The following is a 14,109-nucleotide window of genomic DNA, read 5'->3' as shown; positions in this document are numbered from 1 at the left end:
AGTTTCCACAGGAGAGCACATCAACACTCTTTCCTCAAGGAAAAACGCCTCAAGAGACCTTTCTGACCAGATCCAAGCTCTGGAAAGCAATCACAAGACTCTTATTTCTCAAATACAAAACCTAACCCTACTTCTGGACGATGAAGAAAACAGGGGAGGAAGAAACAACATTTGCATAAAAGGGCTACCTGAAAATGAAGGCCAGGAAGATCTCAGGTCTCTGTGTAATCTTATTAAATAAGGAAGTAACCAAAGACCCATTGATGCCACCTATCTCATCGACAGAGTTCACTGGGTCGACAGAATGGGCCCTCTAGATCCTAACAACCCAAGAGACGTCTTGTGCAGACTCGATTACTACACGGATAAGGAAGATAGACCAAACACGGCGAAGACTACCAACTCTATTTCCATAGACGACACTGTGGTTAAGCTCTTTCCTGATGTCTCCGGTCGCATGTTTTACATGAGGCGTCTCATGCAACCACTTCTAGTGAAGATTCACGAAATTGGTGCCTCCTGCAGATGGGGCCATCTTTTTCATCTTATCATAAGGAAGGAGGAAGCTACGTTTTATCTTAAATGTCACACAGATATAGATTCTCTCTTCAAGTTCTTGGGCCCTTTTCTGATCCCCAACTGGCTTTCTGTGGAAGGATGTCCATCCCTGCCACAACACACACACTCAAGACATCGGGCTTTCCACCATTGACCGATCCCTTGGTTGAGCTCCACCCCCACCACTCCCCCATTCAATTGCTCCTGCATGGACTCCTTCACAACAGAGGACACATTCGAATTGTTCAAGTCACGTTATCCTATTTCTCGGCCATTACTGCCCAATAAACTGACTAGCTGGGGTGCTGATGACTTCATGCCACTACATATCAGTATGAGCTTTAATAATGTAATGGACCCTATCGGTAGCTAAGAAGGATGTGGGACATGGTTGGGGAGATAGGGAGATGGAGGAGAAAGCTATATGCCTGGATTGTGGCCACATAGGGCCACATCTCTCTCGTTTCAGGTATCCACCTATTTGCCTTATGCCAGATTTTAGTTAAAGGGGGTATTCCCATCGCCAATATCCTATTCCAATATATAGTAGGTGTAATAATAATATTAGCAAATACCTCCAATTAGAAATGTAGTATAGTTTTTCGGATTCCCTAGGTCTCTTTCCTCGTGTGCAGGCATTGCAGGACCTTAGGTATCCATGGTAACGATCACTAGCAACTAGCTAACTGTCACTATATCAGTGTTCGTAACTATAGATACCTAAGCTCCTGCAATGCCCACATGAGGAAAGAGAAAGTGAATCACAACTATACTACATTTCTAATTGGAGATATTTGCTAATATTATTATTATACCTACTACATATTGGGATAGGATCTTGGAGATGGGAATACCCATTTAAGCCTCAGTGTTCATGTATAGAACCTGAATATATAACAAATTCTATCAGACTGTTAAGTGGACATACCTTCCCCCGACCCGCAGGTGGTTTTTAGTGTTCGGGGTTGGGAATGTGGTTATTGTTACTGTTCTCTTTTACAGGTGTCTGGTGCCGTACAGCACTCCATCCCGGGATAGTCCCCCCCACCCCACCAACTTCCTAGAGTTTTTAGGCTGCTCAGGAATTTCCCCTGGGCAATTAGTGGTAGCTTTGTTCTTTTATGTTGCTGTTAGATCACTTTGACTGTGAGACTATGTTTAGGGAATTAATATTTTGCCTTCAATATAATTTGTGTTAAGGTTCTAGACTGTGTGCTGGATCCTTGGAATTAATAACACTGTACTATGATTATTACTCTCTCAGGTGATTGTCTTATTTTGGCATGGTTAGTGCATTGTGATTGTACCACTTGTTTATTTTATAAATCGATAAATAAAAGATAAATTGGAAAAAAAAAAAAAGTCAACACGTGAAATAAGAGGCAATACACAGTCAAGTCATGGCTCCATTCATGTCCAACAATATCATAGAATGGTAGAGGTGGAAGGGACCTCCTGGGTCATCTGGTCCAACCCCCTGCTCAAAGCGGGATTCACTAAATCATCTCAGACGGATATCTGTCCAGCCTCTGTTTGAAGACGTCCATTGAAGGGAAACTCACCACCTCTCGTGGCAGCCTGTTCCACTCATTAATCACCCTAACTATCAAAAAGTTTTTTCTAATCTGTGTCTCCTCCCATTTAGTTTCATCCCATTGCTTCTAGTCTTTCCTTGTGCAAATGAGAATAAAGATGATCCTTCTACAATGTGACAGCCCTTGACATATTTGTAGACAGCTATTAAGCCTCCTCTCAGTCTTCTTTTTTGCAAGCTAAACATTCCCAAATCCTGCAACCGTTCCTCATAGGACATGGTTTGCAGACCAGTCACCATTCTGGTCGCTCTTCTCTTCCAATGCTGCACCAACGTAACCAAACTACAGAAATTAAGTCACTGTGTTGGTGTTAAATTTGAGTTTTCATGTTCAACTCGTTGAAAATTACAACTTCTATGCCCACAAAGACATTCAAGAACATTTTAAATTTGCCCTTTTTTGTGTTATGTAAAGTTGAAATTTCAAAAAACACATTTTTGACAGTAGGTAGACACCTGGATAAGCTACCTATATAACTGGGTAATTCTTTACGTAACGACATCAACTCACCATTACCAAATCACAAAAGGGACATTTGAACTGACAAAGATTGACACATGTAAGACCATTAGAAAAACGTAAAAAATAAATAATGTCTCTTAGGCTACGGCCCCGCTATCAGTATTTGGTCAGTTTTCAATCTGTATTTTTTCTCAGGAGTGGGTGCCAAAACCACGAGTGGGTGATAAATGCTGAATTGGTGACTTGTTTCTATTATAACTTTTCTCTGATTGTTCCTCACCTGGTCTTGGCTCCTGAGAAAAAATGTTGAAATGACCAATGCTGGTTTGTTGAAGAGACACCATTTATTGATACGGTTTCTATAGTATCACAAACAGCCTGATAAAGAGCTGACAACAGTGGAAAAAAGAACTCTAATGAATGGCTTTGGGTAATAAAAAAAAAAAAAAATTCTAAGTACTTCTTTAGCCCCTTTGTATGAAGATGCAAATGTCCACAAAACTCTTGTGTCTTGAGCATTTTGAAAAAACTGATTGATCAAGAGGTGTCAGAAGTTAATCTGAATGCGATTTGAGAGATCGTAAGTCTCCCAGCTGGAGGGCTAGTTGGTGGGTGCAAGATGCACCCAATGACTTCACCTTAACAATGAGGACTATGTTGTTGACCGATGCTCTTTTAAACAATCAATTTCTGAAATAGACAACATTTCAACCTCATTTATGCTGCCGATAGCACTGACCTAGTTCTCACAGGCTGGATTCCAAATGAGCGGTGGACATATTCGCACAATTACCTTTGGGCCAAATGCAAAGTAGAATATTACATTTGAAATGGAATCTATAACGAAGGCATGGGAGATATTTCCATGGATAGAAATCCATCTTTCGCTTTGACAGATCTAAAAATATTTTTAGCTTCAGCCTATTACAGCCCAGGGTTTCCTGTAATTTATGTATTTGTTTCTCAGTAAAACATCTCTGATTGGCCAGAACTTTGTGCTCCTGGGTGTTGGCGTTTTCTCACCTCGTGCCTCGCCTAGTGCTTACAATGTATTTATAGGCGCTCACCTCTCATCCTTGCAGGATTATTGTCACGTCCTTGAGAAAGGCTGAATGATCAGAAACGCAGGGTACAAAATGAGACCTCAGACATCGCCCTGACGGATCCTAGTGCTGCCCGTTCTTCACTCATTGTTTGATAGGAGAGGATTGAAAACCCTCCTATTTTGCATATGTGAAAAAGTGATGAAACACGGATGATAAAAACGTACACACTGAACAATTTTCATAAGTGTTTTGGATCAGATTTTCTTCAGTATTTGGTCAGTTTTTCTTTGTACTTAAAAATAAACAGGAGGTGTGAAACCTGTCTATGGTGCTCAAGCAGAGGAAAAGTCTGCAGAAAAATCCAGATGTGTAACACACGGGCTCTGCTGTGGACATGCCTTAGAATTCACCACTCCATGCTGAAAGGTTTGAAATCCGCAACAGAAATTAATGTTCTGCAGACTATAAAATCTTCAAATTTATTTCGATGGTCTAAAAAAAATTCCCAAAATTTGTTTAAAACTCATCACATGGCCAGTACTATAGTCCACTGTGGATTTTCTGTGTGCATATCTGTCCTATGTGGATGTGCCCCAATTCCCTTATCACAGAAAACCCCTGCGGTGTGATCATAGAAGCATAAAATGGGGATATTGTATATAGCCCGGGCTGGGAACCTACGTACGTTGTGTGAAAAACATAAGTGGAATATAGAAAACACTACATAGTTACATAGTTACATACATAGTTTATAAGGCTGAAAAAAGACAAGCGTCCATCCAGTTCAGCCTATTTCTTGTGCACTGCAGCTATTCCGCTATTCCTATACCATGCGGTATAGGCCAATTTACATCATTGAGGAAAAATTCACTTCCCGACACCAATCTGGCAGTCAGATTAAATCCCTGGATTAATTAACTATCACTAAGCATAAGATGTAATTTTATTGTTCTCAAGAAAGGCATCCAGGCCTCTCTTGAACTCATTAAGTGAGTTGGACATCACCACTTCCTCTCCCAGAGAGTTCCAGAGTCTCATGGCTCTGACCGTAAAGAATCCCCTTCTATGCTGGTGCAGGAACCTCCTTTCCTCCAGACGCATAGTGTGCCCCCTCGTCTTTGTCACCATCCTTGGTATAAACAGGTCATGGGAGAGATCTCTGTACTGCCCCCTGATGTATTTATACATGTTTATGAGGTCTCCCCTAAGCCTTCTCTTTTCCAATGTAAATAGGCCTAATTTTGACAACCTCTCTGGGTATTCTAGTCCCTCCATTCCCTTTATTACCTTAGTCGCCCTTCTTTGTACCCTCTCTAGCTCCAGTATGTCTTTCCTGAGCACCGGAGCCCAGAACTGTGCACAATATTCTAAGTGCGGCCTTACCAGCGCTTTATACAGAGGAAGAACAATGTTCTCATCATATGCCCCTATTCCTCTTCTGATGCATGCCATGACTCTATTTGCCTTCGCAGCTGCTGCCTGACACTGGGCACTCCAATTTAATTTGCTATTAACCAAGACGCCCAGGTCCTTCTCCATGTCAGATTTCCCCAACGGTTTCCCATTTAATATGTATGGGTGACTGCTGTTTTTCTTTCCCATGTGCATGACCTTACATTTATCGGCATTGAACCCCATTTGCCATTTTTTGGCCCAACTCCCCAATTTATCTAAATCCTCCTGTAGCTGTGCTCTATCCTCATCTGTATTAACTACTTTAGAAAGTTTAGTATCATCTGCAAATATTGCTATTTTACTATGCAACCCTTCCACTAGATCATTAATAAATATATTAAATAATATAGGGCCCAAGACAGACCCTTGAGGCACCCCGCTAGTAACCCTGACACACCCTGAGCTTACTCCATTGATAACCACCCTCTGCTTTCTATCACTCAGCCAGCTATTTACCCACTTGCACACATTATCCCCCAGACCAAGCATTCTCAGTTTATATACCAACCTTTTGGCTATGTGCCCACGTTGCATTTATGATGCAGAAAATTTCTGCTGCATAAATGCAAGTCCTCTCCCGGAAAAACGCATGCGGAATTCCGCACGCGTTTATCGCGCATTTTTCGCGCGTTTATCACGCGTTTTCCACATGCGGAATTGCCTTGCGTTTTTTATGCATTGGACTAAGGCAATTCCGCTTGCGGAAACGCAAAATTAAATGACATGCTGCGGATTTTTGAACGCGGCATAAACGCTGCGGAAAAATCTGCAACATGTGCATAGAACTTGCGGAATCCCATTGGGGACCATGGGGTGCGGATATACATGCGTTTTTCAAGCGTTTACGCTGCGGAAATTCCGCAGCATATACGCTTGAAAAATGCTACGTGGGCACACAGCCTTTGTGTGGCACGGTATCAAACGCTTTGGAGAAGTCAAGGTATACAACATCCACTGACTCTCCCCGGTCCAGCTGTGAGCTCACCTCCTCGTAGAAGGCGATCAGGTTTGTTTGGCAGGAGCGATCCCTCATGAATCCATGTTGATATGGAGTTAGACAGTTATTATCATTAATGTATTCTACAATAGCATCTCTAAGAAATCCTTCAAACAATTTACCCACAACAGATGTTAAGCTTACTGGATTTGTGTGTTGTATATGGGAATTAAACAGATGTCAGAACGCTCATGGCACCAGGAGTTTAAAAATTCTGCCAGTAAGAATATTTTCTACCGTAATGAGAAATGCAGCATTCTTCAGTCCGGTAATAAACTTTTTATTTCTAAACTATTACAGTAATTGGATAATGGATTGGACAATTGAAACGTGAAATGCAGCACTATTCCAAAACGTTCCCAGAGGGAACAATTTTTTTCTTTTAACCATGGATTAAAAAAAATTTCAACTTACTTTCTCCGCTGTAAGATAAAAAGGTGCCCTTAGTTTAATAGCCAACTTTGACTCTATCCACACAGAAATCCCGTAGTTAGTATGTGTGCTTACTAGTTACGGGGAGACTCAGAATCAGTTATCCCAGTAGTTTCCTTTGAGTTAAGACTTTATGGTTGTTCACATTATCTTTTTTGTATAATTTTAGACTATATGCCAGAAAAAACTGATGTACACTCTACAAATGTCTGTATGTATGTCTCTACTGGTCAGACAAGCCAAAGAACATCTGTTTGGCCTCTACCTGGTCAGTATAGCAGGGCTGTGGAGTAGGAGTCGTGCAATCGGAGTCCATTTTGGTGGAGCTGGAGTCGGTATAAAATGGACCGACTCAGACTCCTAAAATATATAATAGATTGGGTACATTAGTACAATGCAGGATGCGCTGTAAATGTTTTCATAACAATTTGGGAAAGTTATGAAATGTCCTATACATGTCTGTTCTGTTCCTGATCTCAGGATCTCGGCTTTTAGTGGAGATGAATCTGTGCTGCACTTTATGTACATGATCAGTAGTGAGGCAGGGCTGTGGAGTCAGAGTCGTGAGTCAGGGAAAGTGAGGAGTCGGAGGTTTGGCTTACTGACTCTACAGTCCTGCAGTATACCGAAAAAAAAAAAAAAGCGTGGAGAAGCTTGCAAACCCATCCGATGGAGTCCAGTAAAGTAAAGCTTTATTGCACAGTATGCGTTTTAACATAGCAGCCTATGGGTCATTGATGCCACTCTATAGCATCAGTCACAGGCATCCTTTAAATGTACAGTATATACAGTACAGACCAAAAGTTTGGACACACCTTCTCATTTAAAGATTTTTCTGTATTTTCATGACTTTGAAAATTGTACATTCACACTGAAGGCATCAAAACTATGAATTAACACATGTGGAATTATATACTTAACAAAAAAGTGTGAAACAACTGAAAATATGTCTTATATTATAGGTTCTTCAAAGTAGCCACCTTTTGCTTTGATGACTGCTTTGCACACTTGCCATTCTCTTGATGAGCTTCAAGAGGTAGTCACCGGAAATGGTTTTCACTTCACAGGTGTGCCCTGACAGGTTTAATAAGTGGGATTTCTTGCCTTATAAATGGGGTTGGGACCATCAGTTGTGTTCTGCAGAAGTCTGGTGGATACACAGCTGATAGTCCTACTGAATAGACTGTTAGAATTTGTATTATGGCAAGAAAAAAGCAGCTAAGTAAAGAAAAACGAGTGGCCATCATTACTTTAAGAAATGAAGGTCAGCCAGTTCGAAAAATTGAGCAAACTTTGAAAGTGTCCCCAAGTGCAGTTACAAAAGCCATCAAGCGCTACAAAGAAACTGTCTCACATGAGGACCGCCCCAGGAAAGGAAGACCAAGAGTCACCTCTGCTTCTGAGGATAAGTTTATCCGAGTAACCAGCCTCAGAAATCGCAGGTTAACAGCAGCTCAGATTAGAGACCAGGTCAATGCCACACAGAGTTCGAGCAGCAGACACATCTCTTCAACAACTGTTAAGAGGAGACTTTGTGCAGCAGGCCTTCATGGTAAAATAGCTGCTAGGAAACCACTGCTAAGGACAGGCAACAAGCAGAAGAGACTTGTTTGGGCTAAAGAACACAAGGAATGGACATTAGACCAGTGGAAATCTGTGCTTTGGTCCTATGAGTCCAAATTTGAGATCTTTCGTTTCAACCATCGTGTCTTTGTGCGACGCAGAAAAGGTGAACGGATGGACTCTACATGCCTGGTTCCCACCGTGAAGCATAGAGGAGGAGGTGTGGTGGTGCTTTGCTGGTGACACTGTTGGGGATTTATTCAAAATTGAAGGCATACTGAACCAGCATGGCTACCACAGCATCTTGCAGCGGCATGCTATCCCATCCGGTTTGCGTTTAGTTGGACCATCATTTATTTTTCAACAGGACAATGACCCCAAACACACCTCCAGGCTGTGTAAGGGCTATTTGACCAAGAAGGAGAGTGATGGGGTGCTACGCCAGATGACCTGGCCTCCACAGACACGAGACCTGACCCCAATCGAGATGGTTTGGGGTGAGCTGGACCGCAGAGTGAAGGCAAAAGGGCCAACAAGTGCTAAGCATCTCTGGGAACTCCTTCAAGATTGTTGGAAGACCATTTCCGGTGACTACCTCTTGAAGCTCATCAAGAGACTGCCAAGAGTGTGCAAAGCAGTCATCAAAGCAAAAGGTGGCTACTTTGAAGAACCTAGAATATAAGACATATTTTCAGTTGTTTCACACGTTTTTGTTAAGTACCGTATATTCCGGCGTATAAGATGACTTTTGAAGACTGAAAAATCTTCTGTCTAGTCTGGGGTCGTCTTATACGCCGGTAATGTTTTTGAACTTTCAGAAATTGACATGCGGGGATACTCTGGGGGTGTTAATAAACTGCCGTGGCCGTATCCCTGCCATGTGGGAGTTAATATAAGGTGGAGGGAGTTAAAATACGGCGGCGGTAGGTCCAGACAGTCAGCGCTTCTGTGCTGAAATTGACACATCGCTGCGCTGTGTCTTCTCAGGCCTGGGACACAGCGCAGCGTATTCCCAGCAGCGGAGACAGACAGAACCTAGCGAACTTTTCTGACACATCGCAGTGTCTTCCCAGCTCCGGACACAGCGCAGGGCTTCTGTGCCGACAGCTTTCACTTGTCACAGAAGCGCTGCGCTGTGTCCGGAGCTGGGAAGTTCGCATCGCTTCTGTGACAAGTAGTGTTGAGCATTCCGATACTGTAATATCGGGTATCGGCCGATATTCGCGGTATCGGAATTCCGATACTTAATTCCGATACTTTTACAATATCGAATACCGGAATTGGAAGTTCCCATAATGCCTGCGCTCTGCAGTGTCTCTGAAGGATGACAAGCTGGATGGCAGAGCTCAGCTGAGATCCAGCCTGTCATCAGAATGCCATCCCAGCGTGGGAGAATTCTCCTGATTGTTTAAAAGCCGGCGGGCGGTAAAAAGCCGCCGGCTTTTAAACAATCACACAGCCCCATACTGCTTCCCCGCAGCCTCCCACCCCGATCCTCCGCTCCCCTCGCCACCTCCCATCCCGATCGTAAGTTAGGACCGGGCGGGGAGTGCAGCACCAAGGAGCGGGGAGCGAAGGACCCGGGCGGGGAAGCCGGCAGTGAAAAGACTTCACCGCCGGCTTTCCCGTTCTGTGCTGTGCTTTCCCGCCGGTTATTTCAAATGAACAGCTGAGGTATCAGGTGATGCCGATCAGCTGTTCATTTGAAGTCGCCGCGGTGCCCTCAGAGGGTTCATGTGAGTTCATGCTTGACTGCATTGCATGAACTCACATGAACTTTCCCACGGTCTCACAGGTCAGCCTCACCTCCCAGACCCGTCATGATTGGTGTGTGCGGGTGTCTGTGCGTGTGTCTGCGAGTGTGTGTGGGGTGTCTGTGCGATGTCTGTGAGATGTCTGCGAGTGTGTGCGATGTGTCTGTGCGATGTGTCTGTGCGATGTCTGGGGGTGTGTGCGGTGTCTGTGCGATGTGTGCGGGTGTGTGCGTGCAGGCAGACATAGGCCGATGTGACACTACTACTCCCATCGGCCTATGTCTGTCCCCCGTCCACTCCTGCCAGCAGGATCAGCTCGATGGGAGCAGTAGTTCCCATCAGCCTGATCCTGCTATATAAATTGCCCTACTGTGTCCCCAATAAATGTTAAATACATGTCATTGGTGGCCAGTGGTTACCTACAATAAATTAGTTCATACATTACCTGTCCCCGCCGATCGCCACCTAAAATAAAGTAAAAAATAAAAAACTACACCTATACTCACCTAGACACCTAATTCCCCGAAGCCATCGATCTCCTGTAATAAAATATAAAATAATAAACCACAACCTTATCCTTACCCCTCCGTAGTAGTCCACGAGTGTCCCACGAAGATCTCCAGTTCAGAGCAGCCACATAGAATGTGACCGCTCTGAACCGCTGCCGCCGCTAGAATGACGGGGCCGTAAAGCAGCCCCGTCATTGCATAAGCGGGTTCGCCGGAGTTCAGGCAGCGCTGCTCCGGTTAGCTGCTTTACGGCCCTGCTGTATCGTGAGAAATTCCCACGGTACAGCAGTGCCGTAAAGGAGGTCTCCGGAGCAGCGCTGACTGAATGCACTCCGGTGACCTCAGTCAGTGGCTCCCGCTGCCGGGAGCGGACGTGTTCCCGGCAGCGTGAGCTTACAGCAGCCATGACAGCTGTCACCATCTCCAGATGTGACAGCTGTGCATGGGAGATCAGCGCAGGAACGTGGACAAGTAACTATTTTTTTTTTAGTAAACTAAGAATTAAATAAAATGGTGTGGTTTATTTCAAATAAATTATTTTTTTCTTGGTGTAGTGTGTGTTTTTTCTTTTTAACACTTTGTAGGTTAGTAATGGGGGTGTCTTATAGACGCCCATCATTACTAACCTGGGCTTCATGGCAGCTGGCGCTGACATGAACCCCAGCCCTATTACCCCCTGCCACCGCACCAGGGCAGCGTGGAAGAGCGAGGCTAAGTGCCAGAATTGGCGCATCCTATGGATGCGCCATTTCTGGGGCGGCTGACGGCTGGTGTTTCTAGCCTGGGAGGGGGCCAATATTCATGGCACCCTTCCTGGGCTATTAATATCAGCCCCAGCTGTCTGCCTAGCCTTTGCTAGCTATTAAAATAGGGGGGACCCCACGTCATTTTTTGGGGTGGGTCCCCCATTTTAATAGCTAGTAAAGGCTAGGTATTCAGCTGGGGGCTGATATTAGTAGTCTGGGAAGCTCCGTGGGTATTACCCCCTTCCCAGGCTTCAAACATCTGCCCCAGCTGTCTGCTTAACCTCCGCTAGAGACTAAAATTAAGGGGAACCCCACGCCAATTTTTTTTTAAATAAATCCTTTACACTAAATGACAAGTACAGTAAGCAACACTGTCACTGTACTTCATATATATGTGACTGACATGTTTCTATCTATCTATCTAATCTATGTATGATTCTCTATTCCTTCTATTCTAAATTGTCGGGTACAGATGCTGAATTTCCGGCCGGCTTTTTTAAAGAGACGGTGCACGAAAACACTATTATATTTTTTAATAAATCCTTTACACTAAATGACAAGTACAGTAAGCAACAATGTCACTGTACTTCATATATATGTGACTGACATATTTCTATCTATCTAATCTGTGTGTGAAGCTCTATTCTTTCTGTTGTAAATTGTCGGGTACCGGTGTATGCCGCTGATGAAAATGGATGATAGTAATGTTGTTGTTGTATGCCTTATGTTTATGAGTGACAGTTTTCCTGCTATATACCTGCATGTCATAAGAATTTAAATTAAAAAAGGACCATGTTAAATTCAAATCTGTTTTTTTTTTTTTATTTTTACCGGTGTTTGGTATGCGTTGGAAAAGGGGTAGTCTGATACGGTGAATATATCCTAAACTCTATATTTTAACAGGAAAGTAGGGGGGTCGTCTTATACACCAGGTCGTCTTATACGCCGGAATATACGGTATATAATTCCACATGTGTTAATTCATAGTTTTGACGCCTTCAGTCTGAATGTACAATTTTCATAGTCATGAAAATACAGAAAAATCTTTAAATGAGAAGGTGTGTCCAAACTTTTGGTCTGTACTGTACATATATTTGTCATCGCTTTTAGCATGATGTATTTGTTCTACTAATCCTATTCAAGCCTAGGGTTGACAGATCCCCAAAAAGAAGCATCCATAACCCATAAGCTTTAATGGCTTCTGTTTACAGTGGTTGCCAAACTAAAGATATTGATAGCTTTTTTTTTTTTTTTTTAATAATAGATCATCACTGTCAGATTGGTTGAGTCTGCCGCCCAGCATCCCCACGATCAGCTGTCATCAGTACCAGAGTCAGTTGGATATGAACAGTGAACAGAGCTGAACAACACAGCATCACCAGCTGGGTTGTGGCTGCTGCCGGGTACTCAGAAGGACCCGATTAGCCTGGACAACCCCTCTAACAATAACGTCATGAAAAACTAATAATGACGTATAGGCTAAACATGTGCCATTATAGCACATCAGTGAGATGCCACATCTGGGCATTCGTCAAGGTCTTAGTTGAATGCACAAGTTGGGAGCTTTTCTGGCAGTGCATATGCTCTACAGCAAACACTACTGCCAAGTTTTAGCTTTTTAGGAATTTATTTGCATTGTTCACATAGCGTATTCTAGGATAGCCCCACAACCTGATCATTTTTCATGCATTATTACTGGGAAATGTCTCTTCACTGCCTCAGAGCTAATGGAGCACACACAAACAGCATGGCCATTAAACAATAATTACCAGCCCGTACTAATGTAGAAGCGGTGTTTGCTGTGGTTTACGTTTATGTAAGCAGTCACGTGGCGTCACGTGCAGGGAGCCAGCAGGATGGAGGGAGAGGGATCATACCACATTACCTTTTCCTTTCTGCTGTGTTTCCACTACAAACATTTCCCGAGGTACGCATGAACGTTAACATACCAACGTGTATAGGTGTAAACAGGTCTCCGAGCCATTGCTTACACCCTACACGTCTGTTTACAGAAGGCAGGCTACCGTCAGGACGTCCCTATAATCCGCGCAGGCTCTGATCCCGAGCCTCAATTGGAAGTGATTACATCATTTACACAATGGTATTTGCACGGTAAGCAGTCCTGTGCAAGCAGCTATAAAGCCTGTTGGTGGCTTTATCCTTATTTTACCTGATTTATGCTAGAACTCATCAAAGCCTGCAGAGTTTAAATAGAATAATTTCCACCTATGTGAACTGTACGTAGCTTCTTCTATAGTCCTGAGAGCTGTGCCTAGTACAGTACCAGCAGAAATGAATACTGGTAATTGGTAAAATTATCAATGTAATTAATTACCAACTCAGCACAGCGTCTGCCACACACGACTTCTGTCCAGATGTGTGGGGCAGAATGTTTCTTCTCCAATCCCATCGAGTGGGTTAATGGGGTGTAATGTCTGATAGCAGTCAGTTATCTAATGGCAGGGAACATACATTAGTGACACCACTCCAGTGCCGAAATAAAAAAATAATGCAGTAGTTGTGTTTTAAAAGAAAAAAAAGCTTATTAAGGAGTTTTCCCACTTGCGATATTGCAGACTTATTCTAGGGATAGGTGATCAGTATCACATGGGTGGTACCCGCAGTGATCAGAAGGGGTGGTGGAGCTCTGGCCTCTTCACTGTTTACCAGGCATAGCTCGGTATATTTTGTAGTGAATATGCCTGGTACTTCAACGCTCTCCAGCTCAGTCCTATTTAAAAGGGGTTGTCTAATGAATAGTGTTTTTCAAAACTCAACATAACGTGCGAAAAGGAGTGTATTTACAATATACATCAATTATAAATTGTGAGTGATCTTCTAATAAAATACATTTTTATCTGTAATGGCATCCCAGGCTGATTTTCCTGTGGCATGAGTGGAGGTCCATTAGTGATTGACACACATGAACAGCAGCTTCCCTGCTTTTGCTGTGAATTGATCTGATAGTGAAAAGGTCAATACTATGTGGGGA

At 43.4% G+C, this 14,109-nt stretch overlaps 1 protein-coding gene across 1 annotated transcript in view; it reads right to left on the bottom strand.

The window, feature by feature from the left end:
- The window catches only part of TSPAN7 (tetraspanin 7), a 150,354-nt gene that overhangs the window by 56,002 nt on the left and 80,243 nt on the right, over nt 1–14,109 (bottom strand). The window lies entirely within an intron of this gene.

The sequence above is a fragment of the Phyllobates terribilis genome, unplaced genomic scaffold (genome assembly GCF_046119375.1).
Source record: "Phyllobates terribilis strain yellow unplaced genomic scaffold, ASM4611937v1 Scaffold_2__4_contigs__length_985480577, whole genome shotgun sequence".
In the NCBI taxonomy this organism is placed as follows: domain Eukaryota; kingdom Metazoa; phylum Chordata; class Amphibia; order Anura; family Dendrobatidae; genus Phyllobates; species Phyllobates terribilis.
Note: the sequence above shows the minus strand (reverse complement) of the source record. Positions and strands in the feature narration are given on the sequence as shown.